The sequence below is a fragment of the Balaenoptera borealis genome (assembly GCF_965194805.1).
Source record: "Balaenoptera borealis genome assembly, chromosome: 17".
Lineage (NCBI taxonomy): Eukaryota > Metazoa > Chordata > Mammalia > Artiodactyla > Balaenopteridae > Balaenoptera > Balaenoptera borealis.
Window position 1 is genome coordinate 28,802,614 of NC_138876.1, and position 21,168 is coordinate 28,823,781.

Below are 21,168 nucleotides of genomic sequence, written 5' to 3' on the forward strand. Positions count from 1 at the left end.
GGTTTCCCAATTTTTAGACATGAAGCATTGGGACATTTTTTTTAAATGTGCCTGCTTCTGTGCTGCACTGCCTCTTTTCTTTTTTTTCACCTACAAAATTCCTTGTATTTATCTATCTTCCATATGGAGATACAGTGTTTTCTATGGTACTAGCTTAATTATTTACTTAATATCAAGTATTTGTTGAGCATCTACTGTGTGCCAAACACTGCACTAGACCCTGGGGATTGTAACCAGAACTGTAAACAAGTTAGACTGACTTCCTCTTGGAGCTTGTGAATTCATGAGGGAAACAGACAGATGGTCAATTACATTCTAGGAGGGTAAGTGCTATGATAGTGGGAGTACAGGTTCTAGATGAACACATGGGGGGAATTCTCTCTTAAACAATCTCTTCTCTTTCCTGTGGGATCACATTCCCTCTGTATAATTCTACTTTATTTTTTAGGAGCTTTCAGTAGCTGTACTACATCATTTCCTAAATACCCACCGTTTCTTTTCTGTAATAACTTTGCTTTTATACATAAGTTTACTTTCATGATACCCAAAAGTAGCATGTCAGTCTTTTAAAGTCCTCTTCTCCTGTAAGCATACTGGGTTTTTCTGTGTGCAGATTCAGTAACGTGGAACACTTTTGCTCTGCACCAACAGCCAAGTGACCCGGTGCTCTGTCATTTTTCAAATGTCTTCATAAGGAGCTGATGCTTATAAGAGTTTTTCCTTGAACTCTGGGCAGGCTTTTCCAAAATGCCATGAGATAGCAGTGTTCCAGAGGTGAATATAAAGATCAGGCTCACCAAGGAATCACTCTACATCCTGAACCATTATGTTTGATGTTCCTTGTTATTTACCATCAGTATATCCCCATTTGTGGCCCAGTAGGCAGAGGCACAATACTCATTTATCCTTATGACCTCTTTATCTCAGAGTACTTGGGAAATGAGTAGGTATTTAAGGTTGTATAAAAGTCCTTCAGGGTAACAATTGATATAAGTTCCAGACTGTTTTTGCTAATGACATCATTACTTTTTTTTAATCATTACTTTTTGTTTTAAAGCTGCCATTTAACAAATCACTTTCTATATCAAGCACTTTTACATTGTCCTAGCAACCATGCTGTTTAGGTATATTTGTATCCACATATTTTAGAAAAAGAAAGTGAGGTTCAGAGAGGTTTATAACTTGTCCTCCAGCTAGTAAGTGGCAGAGAGAACCCAGGCTGTGAGTCTAGGTCCCTGGGCTCTTTTGCATGAGAACACACCACCTCCCTACATTAAGCAGTCTCAGGGGACTTCCCTGGCAGTCCAGTGGTTAAGACTTCATCTTCCAATGCAGGGGATGCAGGCTCGATCCCTGGTTGGCGAGCTAAGATCCCACATGCCTTGGGGCCAAAAAACCAAAACATAAAAAACAGAAGTAATATTTTAACAAACTCAATAAAGACTTTAAAAATGGTCCACATCAAAAAAATCTTTAAAAAAAAAAAAAAAAAATGCAGTCTCAGATTTGCCCAGGCCCAGAGACCACTGGAACCAAGGCTTGCAATGTGTTATGTGTCCCCTTTCCCCAGTGGTTGGGATATTTAATTAGCATTTTACCTACTTGCAGTCAGAATACCCAAAATGCAACCTTGGGTACTTGTATTACGACTGAGTGTGTTAAATTCCTTAACTTCCATCATGGATTTTAATGAATGACCCAGTCTGCCAGTCTTCCTTCTTTCTGGTGCCTCGCCTTCATTCCCACCCATTTAGGACCACATATCTGACTCTAACAGTGCTGACTAATGATTATATCAGAACATACATGACATCAACCATCATACCCCACCTTCCATATTAGGCTCACTGAATACCACTGAATCATATCCAAGCCCAAGTTGCCATGTTCAGTGTGATTTTGATTCTTGTCACCTTCCCTTGGGTCTCCTCCTACAGCTAACCCTAGTTCCAGCTGCATTTACCCTGGTCTTGCTCTCCATTTCTCCCTGGCCTGATAATCAGAGAATAACACAACCATTGCCAGGTTTATCTAAGTTTTAACTGGAAGTAAAATAGGAAATGTATATTCTACTTCAGACTGTATTTTGTTGCTCAGATTTTTCATATTACTTTTTTTTTGTTTACTTCTTTCTCTACTTTAAAATGGATCCTCTCTTCACATTTCCACCGAATTCGTGTTTCTGAAGATTTATTTCCATTACATCATGCATATGACATTTTTAGAGTCTCCTATTACCTAAATATTTCTCTTCTGATGTGCAGAGTCCATTACAGTTTGGTCAGAACTTAATATACCTCAGTCAGGTGGGCATACTCCCTATCTTCTCCCACTCCAGCCCACTCAAAGCCTTTTCTCATTTCATTGCACTTACCATGAATGCCCTTTTCTTATTCTCTCCCCTGCTTATCTAATTTTACCCATCATTTAAAGTCCTCATTTTATCTCCACTCAGAAGTACCCCTCTCTATGATCAGCACACACAAATCTCTAATTAATTCTAATAAATATGGAATTTATTATCTGTGCTACTTCTTAAAGCATATAGCTTCTTAAAACATGAACTGGACCAAATGATTTTCCAAGCTAACACTTTTTGATGGATTTCCACTGTATTAAAATCAAAATTCAGTCTCCAAGTCATTGGCTTCAAGTCCAGGTATAATCAGGCCCCTGTCCACATACTCTTTGTCAAGTCCTAATTGATTGGTTCTTTCATTAAGAAGTGAAATGGGGATTTAAAACTCCAAGAGAAAGAAGTCAGTGAAAATATTTTTACCGAAAGTCCATTTATTGTTTTTATCCAACTTAATACTGAGTAATGAGATTTTACCCATACAGTTCATCAGACCTCAGCTGGTAAGATTCCTTTATTTCAGAAGTCTGGACAGTTGCAATTGCTCTTCCTGTCCCACTCCACCTCTATCTTAAGAGGGGAAGATAAAATAAGTTTCATCTGTTAAGGTTAAGGTCAGTGGGGTAACTTCTTCCAAAGATGGGGTGGAGTACAGCCTTACTCATTCTTTTATAACCCAGATGAATGATAGCGTTAGTATACAATTACAATATTTCTTATGTGGGATCCTAAGAGGTATGTTTTCACCATTTTCTAACTTAATAAAAACACAAGCCAGCAAAGATACATACTTTTTTTTTTAGAGAGAGAATGGAATATAAGAACTTTATAAAACAACACATACTTAATTTTTCTTCTTTTATACTAACTTTTATAAACGATCTCTTGGAATGCAATGGTTGGATCCTGTGCTACTTGTACTACTGTGGTCTAAGAACCAAGGTCAGTTTTCCAATCCCATCACTTCCCAAGTTACAAAGGAAATGTAATACGGCAAATACTCAGAAGTCTCCATCTGCAAGCAGAATATACCAAGGATCTTTTTCCTAATCTCATGTCTCTGGCCCCGTACTGTATTTACCCACAATAGCTTCCCTTCTGTTGCTTAATAAGGCCAAGCTATTTCCTACCTCAAGTCTTTGCATGTCTGCCCAGAACGTATTTCCTTTCATCTCCTTTCCTGGCTGATAATTCTCTCCTTTAGATGTGTCACTTTCTCAAAGAGACCTTCACTGACTACCCAATCTAAAAGAGGTTTCTTCTTTAATTTCTGTTTTAGCAACCTGATAGGTTCTTTTACAGAACTTTTCACAATTTTAAAAAATTTCTTTCATTCATTTATTCATTTATTTGCTTCTTAAATGTTTCTTTCCTACTGGACTGTAGGCTCCATGAAGGCTGATCATGTCTGTTTTAATAAATATTGGCTACCCAGTGCCTAGTGCAGTGCCTGGCACAGAGTTCATCATTAATAAACATTTGTTAAATGAATAATTCCCATTTTCAATTTTAATTGCAATAGTTATTTTTATGTGCCTATGTCTTGATTTCTCAATTACATACAATACATTTAAAGAGACTGCATCTTAAACCTCTTGATCCGGGTTTATAAGTACCTGTTGAATTATATGGTTCATTTATCTATTTATTTGTTTGTTTGTTTGTCTGTCCGAATTTCAGTCCTTCACACTCTCTTTTAGACTGGTATTTAATTACAATGTTGGTTGATATCTTTTGGGAGCCCCTTAAAAATTAAATTTAACTGGCAGGGAGAGATGTAGGTGTTTTAGAGCTTGGAGCTCATATAATTTGGGGAGACCTTTTGAAAAAAAAAAAATGAATGTAAATTAAGTACTGGTCCTTAGGAGGGAAGTATAAGTGAAGGGAGCCTAAAACTTAAGCTTAATTTAGTTCCACAATAAATCTGCCTCTGTTAACGGAATTGAAATCTTGATTGCAACATGTTCCTTCTTGCACCATGTCCAGCATTTACAAGACATAAGGGTAATATTTGAGCCACACTCATCTTGCAGATTATTCTGTCTGACCCTTGATGCAGCCCCACGCATTCTCCCCACTTTCATTGCTCCTGTTTACTGCAGTCAACTAAGTGCCAACTGGATATCAGTTTGAGAAGCCAACTTCACCACGACAGTTGTCAATACACTGATACTAATCCAATGATGTCAGTAGTTATGTTGGCATTGCTCTAGCTTCACATTGGCCTGAAGATCTCATTCTTCCTCTCTTTCTCAAATTTTGCCCAAAGATCCAAGTTTTCTATTTTTTCTCCTTTTAACTGTCACTCTCCATCAGAAATTAGCATCTGTTTTATTGACAACAGTAACTATTATTTTGTTTATTTTTTTCTCATAAGACTTGAATTTCTAAAGAGGAAGGGGAAGACAAATACACAGCAACCACTACACTATCCATGTGACTTTCATTTCCTAGCTACTCTCTTTCAATTCTTGAAGGCAGTTTCAGTTTTACTGATGAGGCAGTAAAGTTAAGGAAAAAAATGGGAATATACTAAATATGTCACTAAGAATTAGAGATTCTCAAATAAAATTTCCTTGCAGCAGCAGAAGGGCAGCCCTCTGCCCTGCTGCCCATATTTTAGGCCAGTGAATTATTGGCTTTCATAGTGAGCTGGAGTTCAGTGGGTCTGGACAGGATCTGCCAGCTGTGAGGCAATGTTTAGGTTAAAAGATCTGTCTTGGAGATTGGGAATGCTGAAATATGGGGAAAGAAAATAAATGTCTTGAGGGACATTCGCTTATAGAGAGCATATTTATCCCATATGAATGCATTGCTAGCCTAGAGAAATTCAGAGATTAAACCTCAGAGGCAGCAGCTGAATCAGAGAGTAATGGAAGTGATGAAAACAAAAGGGAGAAGGGAGGGGCATGACTGGGGTGCACAAAGGATTGTGATATTTTGGTTTTTGAGAGGAGTCCCCAGGTAAGAAACCACGTAGTGGACTCTGTCAATGTATTCAACATTTAGTCAGTATGTACTATGTACCAGGCACCTATGCTCAACAATAGGAATGTAGCAATGACTAGGACAGTGTAGAAGGAAATAAACACACTTAAAGTGTGCTATAGTAGAGGGTTATACAATATAGTGGTCATACAAAGGAACAAGTAACTTTTTATTGGAGACCAGGTAAGACATCACAGAAGAGCAGCTCCTGAGCTGACAGGAGACATTGTTGACTGCTGACCTGGTAGAGTTCTTACAAAAGCAGAACCAAGACAATGATTTGGGTGTGACCCCAGGGAGCACTGTGAAGAAGTGAGACACTGAAAGGAGGAAAGTCAATGAGGTACATGAATGAGTGTATTACCACTGTGGGCAAGTGGGGCACCATTCCACTGGTGAGTCTTTAGGAGGTCGTGTGGAATATGCTCCGTTAGTTGGGGGAGGCTAGGGTATTTACCCATCACCTTCTGTCTTCATTAGTTGAGGATTCCTGCTGGCAGAGCAAGCTCTCTTAGGCAAAAAACACTTACAAGTAGAGTGAAACAAGTGTGTGAGAGTCCTTCAGAGTAGACCTATGTGGTATGGTTGGGACACCAACAGTGTCTGCTAAAACTGTCTATTCAACAGCTATTCTTGCTTCTTTTCCTTGTTAATAGAATTCTGATTTTGTTCAGGTATTTGAAAGCTTAAAAACCAACGGGCCCCCTGCAACCCCAGAGAGTGAATGTTGACTGGTGTAAACCAGTCATAATTATTTCATTTCTCTTATCAGTGATCTTTTTAAGCATGAAACACTGGCCAATAAGATGTAATGGGATGTTTGCTGGGAGCCTTCTGGGAAATTTTTTCTCAACTTTAACATGGACAGAAGCAGGGATTCATCTCTCTTCTGCTGCTTGATATGTATTGGTGAGAATGTGATGCTTACAGCCATCTTGCAGCCATGATAAAAAAAAAAAAACAACTGACAAGATCAACATATAAAGGATGGCAGCAGAGGGGAAAGAAGAAAAAATCCCAGGTCCTTGACAATTGGTTTGAGCTGCTAAATTTATAACTTTGGAACCACCTGCTTCTGGATGTCTTAAAAACTGAAATAATAAGGCTGAGTTTACTGCCCAAATGAAGGGTATATGACAGAGGAAGGGGTTGAGGCTCACTTGTTGAACTGGTTGGATGTGCATGGTATATGATAGCTTCTCAACTGTTTATTACCTGTTCTCTTGACAACCTTAATTAATGACCTCTACATGAATAGACATAATGGAAACATTTGCCTGAGTTCAAGTGTTGATTGTCTCCTGAAGCTGCCCCCTCCCCATTTCTAGAGTTGTAATATAGGACAGAATGGCTTCCTGGACCACAGGGGACTTAATATATTGTTTGGACCTGCCTTCAGACCTCTCTGTTGAGTTAGTTTCTCTGGTTTCAGCCTCCACACCAATCCTCACTTCTCCTCCCATGCTAGCTTACATATTTGAGGTCATAGCATAATTTGCTCCGACTCTTGCCTGGTAGAGATAAATATGCATTTGGAGCAGGATATGAAGTCTCCAGGGAGGGAGTGAATGTCACCGTGTTTTTAGGGTCTAGACTTTCTGGGGTCTGAAGGTAGTATACAAGTTTTAGGTTGTAAAGGGCTGGGACTCTAAACTACCATCTTTTTGAGAACCATTATTTTCTAGAAGTGAAATAAACTTGAATATTTGTGGGAGACATCCTTTAGAGGGTAGAGGAATTTCTTGAGGGAAGACACTGAAAAGGAAGAGGCAATAAAACATGAAACAACTTTCATGTCCTGAAAGTCAGATACTAGGGCCCCATATCCCACAATTATCCATAGTCAAGAAAGGACCTAGACTTATGGGACAGTGGTAGAACCACTGTGAGAGGCATAGTTCTATTGCCAAGAAGTCATGTTACCCTAGAGAACCTAGGTTAGACTAGAACCTGAAGGCCAACTCACCTGGAAAGTCTGTCCATCCAGTGGAAATGCATTTGCTTAACTTTCTAAATTTAGGAAAGAATGATACACCTTTTAAAATAGCTGTCTATAAAAGTTTGAACTTTATTCTTATTCTTGATAAATTTTCCAACATCTGATAATTTTCTTCTTTGGAATCAAGGCAGAGTCAGACAATACAGAGCTAATATGTGGAATAATTATGGGGCAGAAGGAAGAATAACTATTTCTCATTTATTCATTCAAAAAGTATTTATTAACACCAACTGTGTACCAAGTATTAGTCTAAGTGCTGGAGATACTAGCATGAACAACACAGAGAAGTGCTCTGCCTTCATGAAACTTATACTCTAGTTGAAGACAATAAACAACTAAGCAAATAAACAAAATAATTTCAGAATGTGAAATGTGCTAGAATAGAAAATAAACAGGATGTGTTTTAAAGAGAAACTGTAGTAGGAGGGCAGGATAGAGTGGAGGGACTATTTTAAATAGAGGGGTCAGGGAAGGTTCTCAATAGAGGTAAAATCTCCAGCCTTGGTAAGACCCAGGGATAAGAACTGAGACTGGAGATTAAGCATTAGAAGAAGTTCAGATTTTACTGTATAATACAGTGGAATGTCATTGAAGAATTTTAGACAGGGAAGTGTTGCGATCTTACTTACATTTTTAAAAAGTCACTTATGTGGGGACAAAAGCTGAAGTAAAAATATTTGTTAGGATGCTATTGTAGTCGTCTGAGTAGCAAATGTCTCTTAAGGTAATTAATTAGTTAAACCGAAATAATTGAGAGATGTTGAAAAATACCAGAAAACTTTATTCCTTCATCTTAATAAGTCTTAGCTCAAGTAAAATTTCAAAATTGCATGTATGCTAAAAAGGTAAGAATACCTACTAATGCTAGTTCTATAGAACTAGTTCTGTAGTTCAATAGAACCAAAAGTTTAAGGCTAGAAAAAGGAGAAAGAAAATTCTTATCATACAAAGATGATTTGATTATCTTAATAGAAAATCCAAGGACTCTATAAACAAACTATAATGACTGATAATAAAAATCAGGAAGGTTGCTAGATTCAAGATCAATTCCCCAAAATTGGTTGAGAATCCTTTTGTCTACCCCTCAGAAAAGAGTAGAAATAAGTTATAGAGGACTTCCCTGGTGACACAGTGGTTAAGAATCTGCCTGCCAATGCAGGGGACATATGTTTGAGCCCTGGTCCGGGAAGATCCCACATGCTGTGGAGTAACTAAGCCTGTGAGCCACAACTACTAAGCCTGTGCTCTAGAGCCCTCATGCCACAACTACTGAGCCCATGCGCCACAACTACTGAAGCCCGCGCTCCTAGAGCCCGTGCTCCACAACAAGAGAAGCCACTGCAATGAGAAGCCCACGCACCGCAACCAAAAGTAGCCCCTGCTCGCCACAACTAGAGAAAGCCCATGCACAGCAGTGAAGACCCAATGCAGCCAAAAATAAATAAATAAATTTATAAAAAAAAGAAGTTATAGTAATTTTTTAAATGTATATTTAAAATAGATTAAATTTTATAAGGAATCTAGGCATTAAAGTTTTAAAGATGTGCAAAATTTTATGGAGAAAATTGTAAAACTTTATTGACAATTTCTTATATAAATGGAGAATATACCATGTTAATGAATAAGACCCTCTTTTGTAAACATTTCCATTCTCCCCAAATACATCTTGAATATTCATTGCAATTCTTATCAAGATGCCAACGGGGTTTTGTTTGTTTGTTTTAGAAAATTGAAAAGGTAATTTATGTAGAAAAGCAAAACTAAAGAATGATCAAGATAATTTTAAAGGAGGAGTAGTAGGAGAAAGGAAAGGAGAGACTTTTTCTACAAAGTATTAAAACTTATCTTAAAAGTACAGTAATTAGGACAGTGTGATACTGACACAGAAACAGACAAATAGACCAATGGAACAGAACTGATAGCCCCAAAATTCTATATATTCATCTGTGTAGAAAACTTGGAGAAAGCATGGACTATTCAGTAAATTGTGCTGGGACAAATGGATATTCACTTGGAAAAATAAAATAAGATTAGATTCTTATGTTCAAAGATAAATTCTAAGTTGATTAAAGACCTAAATATGAAAAGCAAAACTTTTAGAAGAAAATACTTAAGAGTATTTCACAACTCAGGCTTAGATAAAGATTTCTTATGCAAGACCCCAAAAGCACAGATATAGAGAATGAATTGACAGTTTTTACATTATAATGGAAATTTGCTGTACAAATAAAAGGCATCGAAAGTGAAAGATGAGCTAAAGCCTGTAATAAGATATTTTCAATGCATAAAATCAACAAAAGATTTGGTATCCAAAATGTGTGAGGAATTCCTCCAAATCAATGAACAAAAAAAAAAAAAAAAATTAAAAATGAACAGAGAGCCAAGTAAATCTCAGATAGATTGAAAGGCCAATAAGTGTATGAAAAGATGCTCAGTCTCACTAGTAATCAAGAAAATACAAATTAAAAATTAAAAAAAAAGAAAATACAAATTAAAACAATAACAAAATACCATTTACTTCCATTAAATTGGCAAAAAATAAAAAAGTGACAAGTATTAGCGTGGAAGAGGAGTATCAGGAACTCTCATACACTGCTGATAGGGTAAGTTATATAAAATAATATTGGAGAGAAATTTGGCGATATCTGAGAAAATTGAGGATATGTACACCTCAAGGCTCAGCAATTCCTTGTTAGGTATATCATAAAGAAACTCTTGTACATGTGCAAAGGAAAGTGTGCACAGGAATGTTCACAGCAAGATTGTCTGAAATAGTGAAAAATTGCAAATGACATAAATTTTAGCAATAGAAAAATAGATAAATAAACTGAGGTATACAGTCAGCCCTTTGTATCCACAGCAGTTTGAATATATTTGGGGAAAAATTTTTCAGAAAGTTCTAAAAAATCAAAACTTGAGTTTGGGGTGTGCTAGCAGCCATTTATGTAGCATTTACATTGTATTTACAACTATTTACATAGTACTTACATTGTATCAGGTATTACAAGTAATCTAGACATGATTTAAAGTATGTGGGAGCATGTAGGCAGGTTATATGCAAATACTAAGACATTTTATATAAAGGACTTGAGCATCCTCAAATAGTGGTTTTATATATACAGTTGGAGAAAGAGGGTTGAAATTTGGAAGGATAAACAGGGAGCTTGAACTTATATGTAATGTTTTACTTCTTTTAAAAAAAAATCTTAAGCAAAATAGGAAAATGTTGCTTAAGCAAGCTAAGAGGTGGTTATGTTCTGTGTAATATTTGTGAATGAAAAATGTTGGCTGCCATATCAGTAAACAAAGGATGTTGCAGCCATCAAGCCACTACAGCCGCCCCAGTGGTGAGCCCTGAGGGAATTCATGTTGGAAACAAACAGGCTGCCCATTACCAAGCCCTCAGCCACTGCAGCCACCCAAAATGGTACACGCTGAGGGGACTCAGGATGGGAAAGAACAAGATACTTGCCCTAGATAGCTAAGGTGCATATCAAAGGAATGATTTCAATGAGCCGAGACTCTTGCATCTTCCCATACATGGAAAAGTGCTAAATTTATTAACTTAAGATATCTGGTTTCCTTTAATTAACGGTAATTTTTTGATGTTCCAACTACCTGGTCTCTGTTGCAAAAACCCCTGTATATCCTGGCTCCTCCTTTACCTCCTTGGAGCAGTCCCTCAGAGCTATAGCTAAGAAGCTGTCTCCCGGGCTTGAAGTCCTCAGAAAGTCTGCCAAATAAAACATAATTCTCACTTTGTTGACATGTTATTCCTAATTGTTCTTTATTGTTTGTAATCTGTGTTTTAAAGGCATGTTCTTTTTAGAGTGGTTGCTAATTCTAGTGCCTAGTAGTGCCAGTCAGGGAACGTGAATGCAAGAGGCCTTTCAGAGGGGCTCTGGCATTTAAGACCCGTATCCCCTCCAAAGAGGGTGGCTGCTACCCAGCCCCAGTTATCTGTTGCCAAGTGGGAACTCAGACCTTGTGTTGCCGTATCGGACTTTTCCAGAGAAATCAATAATCTGAAAAAAATTTTTTTAAATGTCCTGATTTTTAAAAGTTGGCAACTAATTCATATTAACTAAACAAAGTAAAATGAAACACTATGAGGATCCAAGCCAAGGGAAAAAAAACGCCTGTGCATTGGATTCAGCCCACAGGTTACTAGTCTGCCACCACCTCTGCTGTGCAGTCTTCTATCGTAATCTATTTGTGTGGCAAATGTAGGCAAAATATTGTAAAGTCTTTTATTGTGGAAGACGTTATTCATGTGAAGAAGGTGAAAATGTTCCAGGGCTCTGCAGAAAATGTGTACTAACCAGACTCCCTGGAGCCCTGCAGAGAAGAGCTTTGGCTGTGCTAAGGATGATTCTTAGCTTCTTGTATACTTTACAGTCTGCAAATCCTTCACTATGAGGACCTCAAAAGAGAAGCCAGACTTTTCCATTGATTCCAAGGCTGTGTCAGCAAATGCCAGACCCAGCAGGCCCTTTGTATTGTATGTTAAGACTCCAAACAGCTGTAAATAGTTTGTGCCAAGATCTCTAGGAGTGTGACACACACACAGCATTTTACATACCCCAGGAGGCCAATTAAAGCTAGGAGACGGAAGATCACAGTCTTTGAATACAGTCACCACACCTCTCAGGGCTGATGGCCATGATGCTTTTTTTCTATTCTCTCCTCATCAGAAATGAAGACTTGGATTGAAGGTTATTTATCCATAGGTTTTGGTTTAATTTTTAGCAGAGCATAAGAAACCATTGCCTAGATGTCTAGTCCACATATTTTCTTATCAACATGTTCTCACGTGAGTGAATTACATACCTTCTTCTTATAGGTTACCCATTCTATTGAAGAATTGGGTCAGTATATTCTTTGAACAGAAACTGCTGATATTAAAACCTCCTCAAAAGTGCTGAAAAATCCTTATGTTGTAGAAATCATTTGTGAAACCTTTTATGGGAATAAATCATGCATCTTAATTTACCAGAAAATCATTCCCTCCTAAAGGAACTTGATTCTGTTTCGGTATTGACAAATCTCTAATATTTTTCAATTCTTTATCACAGTATTCTTTTGTCTTTGGACCAGGTTCATATAGTAACATATTGTAATATAGTATTAGCTACATGGGGTTGGAACAGCCAAGTGGGGATAAAATGAACTAATGATCATATGATGTTCTCAGGAACTTTTGTATCACTGACAGCTGCTATGATACCTTAGAAACAATTGGTGTAAAGGGACATCCACAACAAACTAGGGGTGCATTATGCCAAAAGCAGCAGTGGGTAAAATAAAGAATACTGATGTAGAACTCCTGCCTAATGGAAAATAAATACAAAACCTAAGGGTGAATCTAACAATTTTTACTCTGTGAATAGAAATTTTTATTTTTGGCTACTATTCACAATGAAAGGTAATCAAATTCTTTGCATTTTTTAAAGAACTAAGTCCTCAAATTGACTACTTGCATTATTTCCAAATTAGTACAGTTCTTCATTCTTTTGTTTTACATACAATTTTTACCTACATTTTCATCCATTTAACATTCATTGCTGAGTAAGTCTCTTGGAGATCAGCTGTATGCAGAACTTCAAAAATGAGAGAGTTGGAAGATATCTTACATGGTTAGAAAAAAATTTTTTTTGTCTCAGATATGTACGTAATTTATACTAGGTGGGTATTGTTGGCCAACCTATTTTTTTAGAACACAAACATAATAAACAAAAAAATCTGTCTATACCTATGTTGAGAGACTGTGGATAAACATAGAATATAGTTAGCAATGGAAACATTAACCTGGATCATTCAGGGAAAATGAACAAACCACCACTGAGGAAAAGGACCTATCAACACACAGTAAATTTCCTTATACAATTTTATAGACCTGTTCTTTACTCTGTAGTTTAGAAGAAAAAGCAAATAATAAGTCCTGGCCTCCTTTTGCTATTTTTTGAAATGACAAAGAACTTCAGACAGGTAATAATTCAGCTCTACGTTGTTAGTCAAGCTTTATCACAAAAGAGCCTTGGAAGGAAACTCAGTCACTTTATCCTTTGTCTTGTTAATACCTTTCCACTCTTCTGCCTTGCAAACAAAATTACAATTTTGTTTGAGTAGCAATCCCCCAGCACCAGGCCCAGGGGATAATTTCTTATTAGTCTCTATCAGTCATAGGAATCTCATTTTTTATTGGCCTGCAAGTGAGCATGCAACCCATTTCAGGAAAATGAGACATAAAGAGAATCTCCTTGGGGAAAAACGTTTCTTTTGCTGCCTGTCGCCTTCCTTTCTGCTTTGAATACTCTCATGTAATGGTGTAGCCATGTGATTGTGGACAGGGGTTGGGGGTACAGAAACCAAAAGAATCCCAGAAACATTGACTAACACCCTGACATTGTTGAGCCTCTGAGGAAACTGCCTAATCTCCAGATGTCTTATTAAGGGAGAACACAAACTTCTGTGCGTTTAGACCACTCTAACTTGGCCTAAAACTTACAGCTAAAAACATTTTAACTAATACATTCAGCATGAATAATTACACTATTAAACAAAAACCCAGAAACAATAAATAACAAATGTTGACTATGCACCAAGCCCTATTTTCACCATTCAGTTTCTCATTTATACCTCACAATAATCCTATGAGGTTTACTGTCATTATCTTCATTTATCAGTAGGGATGGTGAGATATAAAAAGGTTAGAGATATGACTGGTAAGTGGTAGAATTAGGTGCTTATACTCCAGCAGTCTTGTTTGATGGGATTGCCATTTTGAGATTTTTATAGATCAACTTTTAAAAAATTACTTGTATTCGAATTCAGGTAAATAAAATGACTATAGATGAAATTGTCAGAGAAGAATATTCTCAGGTAATGAAATCTAATGGAAGAATCACAATGTGTTCTGTAGTTGTTGCTCACTCCAGTCTGTGTTTGTTCTGCATTGTTGCTATATGATGCTGTGATTGTACAGGTTTTGGGCTCCATTGTTACATAATTTTTGGCATAATTTTTTTAGCAGAATGGTGCTTTGTATTCAATAGCACTAAATATTAATAAAGCACAGGTACAAAGAATCTTTCACACCATGTAAGCAAAAAAAGCTATTATTTTAACATAAAATGATATCAGATTATCTCAAATACAATTTAATGGGAAGACTGACAGAACAGGCAAAACACTAAGATTACCATCACCAGTGTTCAATCAATGGATTTTCATTTTGCTTATGACTAGAAACCAGGAAGCAAGGAAAAGTTGGCTTTTTCAACACCAAGCATATGAGTAGCAACCACCACCAATGGGGGGGAAAATTGCATACTTGGGAAATAGAAATTTAGTACCCAAATTGTCTCAGATATGTATGTAATTCATACTAGATAGGGATTCCAGTGGGTCATCGTAAGAAAACCAAAATTTAAAGACATGATGCAGAACCACATATTGGGCACTCATTCATGCATAGTCTTTTGAATGCATCAGCCAATACATTTCTATCATGAACATAAAATTTTTAAACTGTAGTTGTCTCTTTTCTTTAATGGTTCACTTGCTAAGTTCAATTTATTCTGGCTTTCCCCAGAGTATTTGCTTTTAAAATGCATTAAATTCCTGCCCCATTCTTGTGTTTAGACCCCATACTTCCATCAATACTTTGATAATAAGATGGTATATTTCCAGACTAGCTTTTATTTCATTTTGGCTTAAAGATTTCCTCTTTATGGAACTGGGCTTATTAAAATAATTTTTCTTTTATTAAAAGATCATGGGGAAAAAGAGAGAAACAAGATGGAAGGGAATGTGTCTCCTTATAAAAATATTGATAAAACAATCAAGCTCAAGGGTAATGTTGACTGGAAAAAAAAAAATGCACAATGTAAGAGCTGTGAGTTGAGTTTTATTCAGTGTCTTACTGAGGACCATATCCCAGGAGATAGCCTCTCAGGTTGCTCTGAGGAACTTTTCCGAAAAGATGCAGGGGAAGCCAGTATATATGTGATTTTGGCTAAGGAGTACATAAAATCCAACTTACATCTTGGTAGAAAGTGCTAGTCATGAGGAACAGATATCTCAGTTAATAATTTTATTGCTAAGTATGGGAAGATGCAAGAATCTGGGTTCATAAAATTTTTTCCTGAATATGTATAACTAACTATCTAAGGGCCTGTTTTGTCTATTTTCCCAAAGCTCAGAGTGCCTCATCCTGTTCTTCATCCTGAATTCAGGGACTGCAGTAGCCAGTGACGTAATCCTTGTAGAACTGGGTGGTGAGTGACATTCTCTGTTCTACAGTAACTTTTTTTGGAAAAATTTTAAAAACATCCTGGAGTATCAAAACCATACTCATTAATATTTTAAAATGGCAGCTGCAATAATACCAAGCATATAATAAATTTTTAAGGTGATTTATCTGTTCAGAAGGGGTATGGGCAAAATTTGAAATAGGTCAAATTTGTCTTCTCTCTTTCCCTCTATGGTTTGGATTTTTTGTAGTGTAATGGAAAGCCTATACTCACTGTGGTCCTTTGGACAAGTTCCTTAACATATCTGAGTCTACTTTTCTCATTAAAAATAAAAAGGAGTTCTACAGTCTCAGAGTTTTTGTGATAATTGCTTAAGCTAATGTTGTGAAACAATTTTATAAACATTAAACATTCTAAACTTTTTTATCCATTCCCCCTACGTCATTAAAACTTACTCATCATGTGTCATTGTTCAGTGAACCACAGTGGCTAGTTATCATCTGTCATAGTTATTTGTGTTTTAAGTTATTTTAGCTAAACGAAAGAAGAGCAGGTGATTTAATCCTAAAAAGCCCAAATTCTCCAGCCTTCTAGGGTAATCTTAACAAGTTTTCTCAGCTCCCTACTCTGTAGACACTGGAAATTCAGGCCCCTCCACAATTCCCAGGTGTTTCTTGGGATGGTGTAGGCATGGGAGAGGCTTGCAGGATCCAGACATCTCTCACTCCCAGGCCCAATCTCCACTCACTGCCTTGCCTCTGTGACGTTTTTTTTTTGTCTGTATCCTTATCCGCCGGTTAATTTCCCAAAGCTCCACTAACAAAAGACTATTGGGTAAATAGCAGTTCTTTTTATTAAACAGAACATTTGGGGAGGAGGAATATGCCCAACATAGAAAAGGAAAAAATAAAATTAATCATTAGACGATTGTTTTAAACTGTGTGTCTCCCATCTTTGGATATTTCTCACTGTCTTTCCTCTTCTACTGTACTCCTCTCCTCCCTGTCCAGAACCCCTGAAACCTCCAGTCTTTACCCCCATGCCCAACTAATTGAAAGTTCCTGTTAGTATATTATGCAGAGCAATTATTCTTCCTTTTTTCTCCCCCTTCAATTTTTTCCTTCCAGACTATGCCTAAGGACCCTGTCATCACTTAAAAATATTAAGGTAATTTTCTAAATGGAAGAACAGTATAGAGAACTAAGCAGAAGCATTGAAGTTAGAGTTTACCTTTAAAATGTTTTCAAGAGCTATGCAAATTGCTTCCATGCACTATTGCATTTAACCTTCACAGCAACCTTATGAGATGGGTACTATTATCCTACTTTTACAGAAGAGGAAACCTGAGGCCAAATCCATATTTACTCACTTGTTTCTGTTCTCTTAATATTTTGTTAAGGAAGAAAGGTCTCATATACACTAGATTTAAGTGATATTTTGATCTAAAAACATGAGCTGAGGTCTTCTCCAATCAAAAACAGAAATCATCAGTCCCAGTAATGGAAATAATTGGAATAAAATTTTGGTTTGTGTGTGTGTGTGTGTGTGTGTTTGTGTGTGTGTGTGTGTGTTTGTTAAGCTTTCTCTACCCTTCGTTGATTTCACATTATACTGTAATTAGCCTTGAACCATATTTACCCACATTATATACTTTATCTTATCACTCATTCTGCTACTTATACTTATTCATTATGTTACCAAGTCTAAACTCATACTACTCACTGCAGGACAGGCCAATAATCAAGAGGTGAGCTGTTGGGGCAGGGGAAAACGACTTTATTCAGGAAGCCCGCAAACCGAGAAGATGGTGGGCTCGTGCCCCAAAGAACCATCTTGCCTGAATTAGAATTCAGGCTTCTTTTATACTAAGAGGGGAGGCCATTATGTATAATTTAAGCTTATAGGCAACATCCCTTTAGTGATTAACTTGTAATAGAATACAAAAGGTTCTTCCCTATTACAATTATATTCTTTATTCAACTGTGGATTGCCACAGCTTTGGAGGAAATTGATTTCTCTACTTTGAATCTGACAAGGAATTCATGAGTCTTTGTCGAATATGCATAATTAGCTTACAATGGTGCCAGCATTGTTACTTCTTTTTTGCTTTTTGGCATTCTCAAATTATTTGGGTTTTTTGTTTATTATTTTTTAAATATTTGGGAAAATTCAACATGATTTTGTGGCATGATGACAGATAATTGGGAATATTGTGTTCTGATCTTGTTACTCTCCCAAAATTCCTAAGGGATCTTGGGCAGTTTAAAAATTTTTTCTCAGTCTCTGAAACTTCATTTTAAACTGGGGAAAATGCCTAGCTCCGTAAGTATACAGAATCCATTAAGTAAGAGATGATTTTAAAGGGATTTTAAAGATGGCTTAACAGGATTTTACAATATGCAAAATTAAAAGATATTTTATATATAACAATAGTATGTGTTCTACTTATGAATTGCTGCATGTAGATGCTCTTAATTACACAGTGTAAGAGGACTTTACACTCCAAGTAATCTTAGTCACAAGAAAATTCTAATAATGAAAAGTGAAGGAATTTTTGTTTCAGTTATTCATACACATAATAAAAGAGCTAAATTATTCTGCAATGACCATGGAAAATTTATTATGAAAAACAGTACTTTTAGAGAATATATTTGTTATTTACTTCCATATCTCTGAAAATACATGGTTGGGATGCTACTTTTGCTTTTTTAAGTATTAGGCATCACTACTGACATCCTACTGGGGCTGAGGATGTGGCTCTCTTTTCTCCACCCATGGCATCATACATACACTTGCTTCCAGTCCCTTATCCTTCCAATATAGTTAAAACACAACGTTAGTTATGTCATTGTTCAGTATTCACATTAGTATAACTTTCTAAATGCTATTCAGATCTGTGCCATTGAAAAGACTAGGATTACTTTGACTTTGTTGCTAATCTTTACATTTTTCCTTGAGGTTAATGTTGCCTTTTTGTTTAAAATTTTAATTTTTAACATGTTTGTCATAAATTTAAATTCAAACCTTGAACTCCCTGCCAATTGTCTGAATCTCCACTTAAGAGTTCAGATACATCAGATATTCTGTTAATCTTGTCTGCTTGAAAAAAATCACTCCTGGAGCCTCTGGCCTACACTTACATGGACCGTTTACACACCCCTGGAATTGATTTCCTTCACCTCACCTCTTTCCAAGTCTCCTCTTTTTTCTTCACTCTCATAAAGCTTTTCTCCAATAGCTTCCTGACTAAGATACACGAAAGTAAATTTTTTTGAGACTTTGCATGTCTTAAAATGCCTTTATTTCGTTCTCACTGTATTAATAGTTTATATAATAATATAATTCTCCATTTGAAGTCATTTTTGCCTCAGAATTTTGCAGGCATTGTTCTATTATCTATATCCTGGTGTTTATGTCAAGAATTCCAATGCCTTTCTGATGCCTGCTCTTTGGTTTGTGACCTGTTCTTTTGTCTTTGGAGATTGTTGGATCTTTCCTTTATCTCTAGTTTTGTGAATTTCACTAAGATTTGCCTTGGTAGGTGTGTCTTTTCATTTGTTGAGCTGGATGATTTATAACTTTTTTCTGAGAAGGATGTTTTCTTCCCCTGTTTTCCTATTCTTTCTTTCTTGAATTTTGGAAAGGCTAAGTGGTAAAATCCCCAGGATCTGAAGTCAGACTGACTGGGATTGAATCCTAGACTTTCTACTTATCAACAGTGTGACAATTTTTTTGTCTCAGTTTTCCCACTAGGATAATTGCATTTGATCTCCTGGACTGTTGTTTGTTCTTTTTCTCCCCACCTGCCAATTCTTTGTTTTTTTGCTACACTCTGTAGGAGATTTTCTCAACTGTATCTTCCACCTATTTTTTTTTTTTTTTACCTACTATCATGTCTTTAACTTCTAGGAGCTCTTGCTTGTCTCATTTTTGCACTATCTTCTTATCCCCAGAGGATATTAATGATTGTTTATCATTTTCTTCTTATTGTATAGCCTCTGTTTCCTCCAAATTGTTGCTTTTCCCCCTCGTTTTTTTTTTTTTTTTCTTTTTTATGTTCTATGTTAAAGCCTTTCCTCAAATGGCCAGTAATCATGATTATCTGTTCATATGTAAGGATAGGGGACTGAGACACTGATTTGAAGATATGAGCATGAAGGATAATGATCAAGCATGGACCTCACAGAAAGATAATTTGTCTAGGACATTTTGTTGATTTTTCTCCCAATTTCAGAATCTTTACATATTTAGATGTCTTTGGGAACAATTTCCCCTGAAGAGACTCCTCCAGTGTCCTTCTTGGAGGATAAAGGCCTGGCTTCTGGTACTCCAGGAGTCAAATGGGCAGAAAGGACTAGACATCTCAGAATCTGACTTTCAGTAAAGTACCCCTTAATCAACAACTGTCCAGTGTCTGCATCTACCAGTCCTGTTGTGTTATCCCTTCCAAGCAATAAACCTCTGGTCTTCTATTGGAATGAAGAGGGGCAGTCTAGCACCTGCATAGAGAGAATGCACTATGTGTCACTAATTCCTGACATTTTAGAGGATTTTGTGAAATAAACTAAATTCATTCTTTACTGCTCCCACTGCAGACTTGAGATATAACTTTCTCAGGTATGCTAAATTAGTACCACTTTTCCATCTACTTTCCAGCTCTCCCAAAATTTTGTGGATTTTCCCTCTTCTGTTTTCCCCCATCCTTTTGGGTTTATTTCTTTTAAAAAATCCATTTTCTACACTAATTAGAAAAGATACATGCACCTCAATGTTCATAGCAGCATTATTTACAATTGCCAAGATATGGAAGCAACCTCTGTCCATCAACAGAAGAATGGATGAAAAAGATGTGGTATATATATATACAATGCAATACTGCTCGGCTATAAAAAAGAATGAAATTTTGCCATTTGTAGCAACATGGATAGACTTGGAGGGCATTATGCTAAGTGAAATAAGCCAGACAGAGAAAGACAAATACTGGATCATATCACTTATATGTGGAATCTAAAAAATACAATAAACTAGTGAATATAACAGAAAAGAAGCAGGCTCATAGATATAGAGAACAAACTAGTGGTTGCCAGTTGCAGGGGGTGAAATAGGGGTGGGGGAGAGGGAGGTACAAACTATTGGGTGTAAGATAGGCTCAAGGCTATATTGTACAACATGGGGAATATAGCCAATATTTTGTAATAACTATGAATGGAAAGTAACCTTTAAAAGTTTTATTAAAAAATTAAATGCAAAAAAATTAAAAAGAAACTAAAAATAAAATTTAAATTAAAAACATTAAAAATCCATTTTCTGATTTTTCTTGGTGGGGCTGTGAAGGGAGTAAAATTGGATGTGTGTTCAATCATCCATTTTTACCTGGAAGTTACAAAGCAAAGGTTTCAATGGGTCTTTGAGATTGCCAATCTATCTAGAGCCACTAGAGACAGAGATTTTTCCTCAACTCCTCAGAAAAACCTCATGAAAATTAGGGAATTTGATAGAGATTTGTCCCCCCACCAACATGGTACTGCCATCTACACAAGTAGATTGAATAATTGCTGTGACTCTTCAGA

General features: G+C 36.6%; 1 long non-coding RNA gene across 2 annotated transcripts in view; it reads left to right on the forward strand.

Annotated features, from left to right (window-relative positions):
- LOC309615187 overlaps window positions 1–21,168 on the forward strand; it is a 571,459-nt gene that overhangs the window by 43,082 nt on the left and 507,209 nt on the right. Inside the window, exon 2 of one of the 2 annotated variants that reach the window (XR_014236605.1) lies at window positions 15,543–15,622. This is a non-coding gene — a long non-coding RNA (uncharacterized lncRNA). Of the gene's footprint in view, window positions 1–15,542; window positions 17,362–21,168 lie in introns of those variants that run through there. The other variant, XR_014236606.1, reaches the window with a different exon arrangement.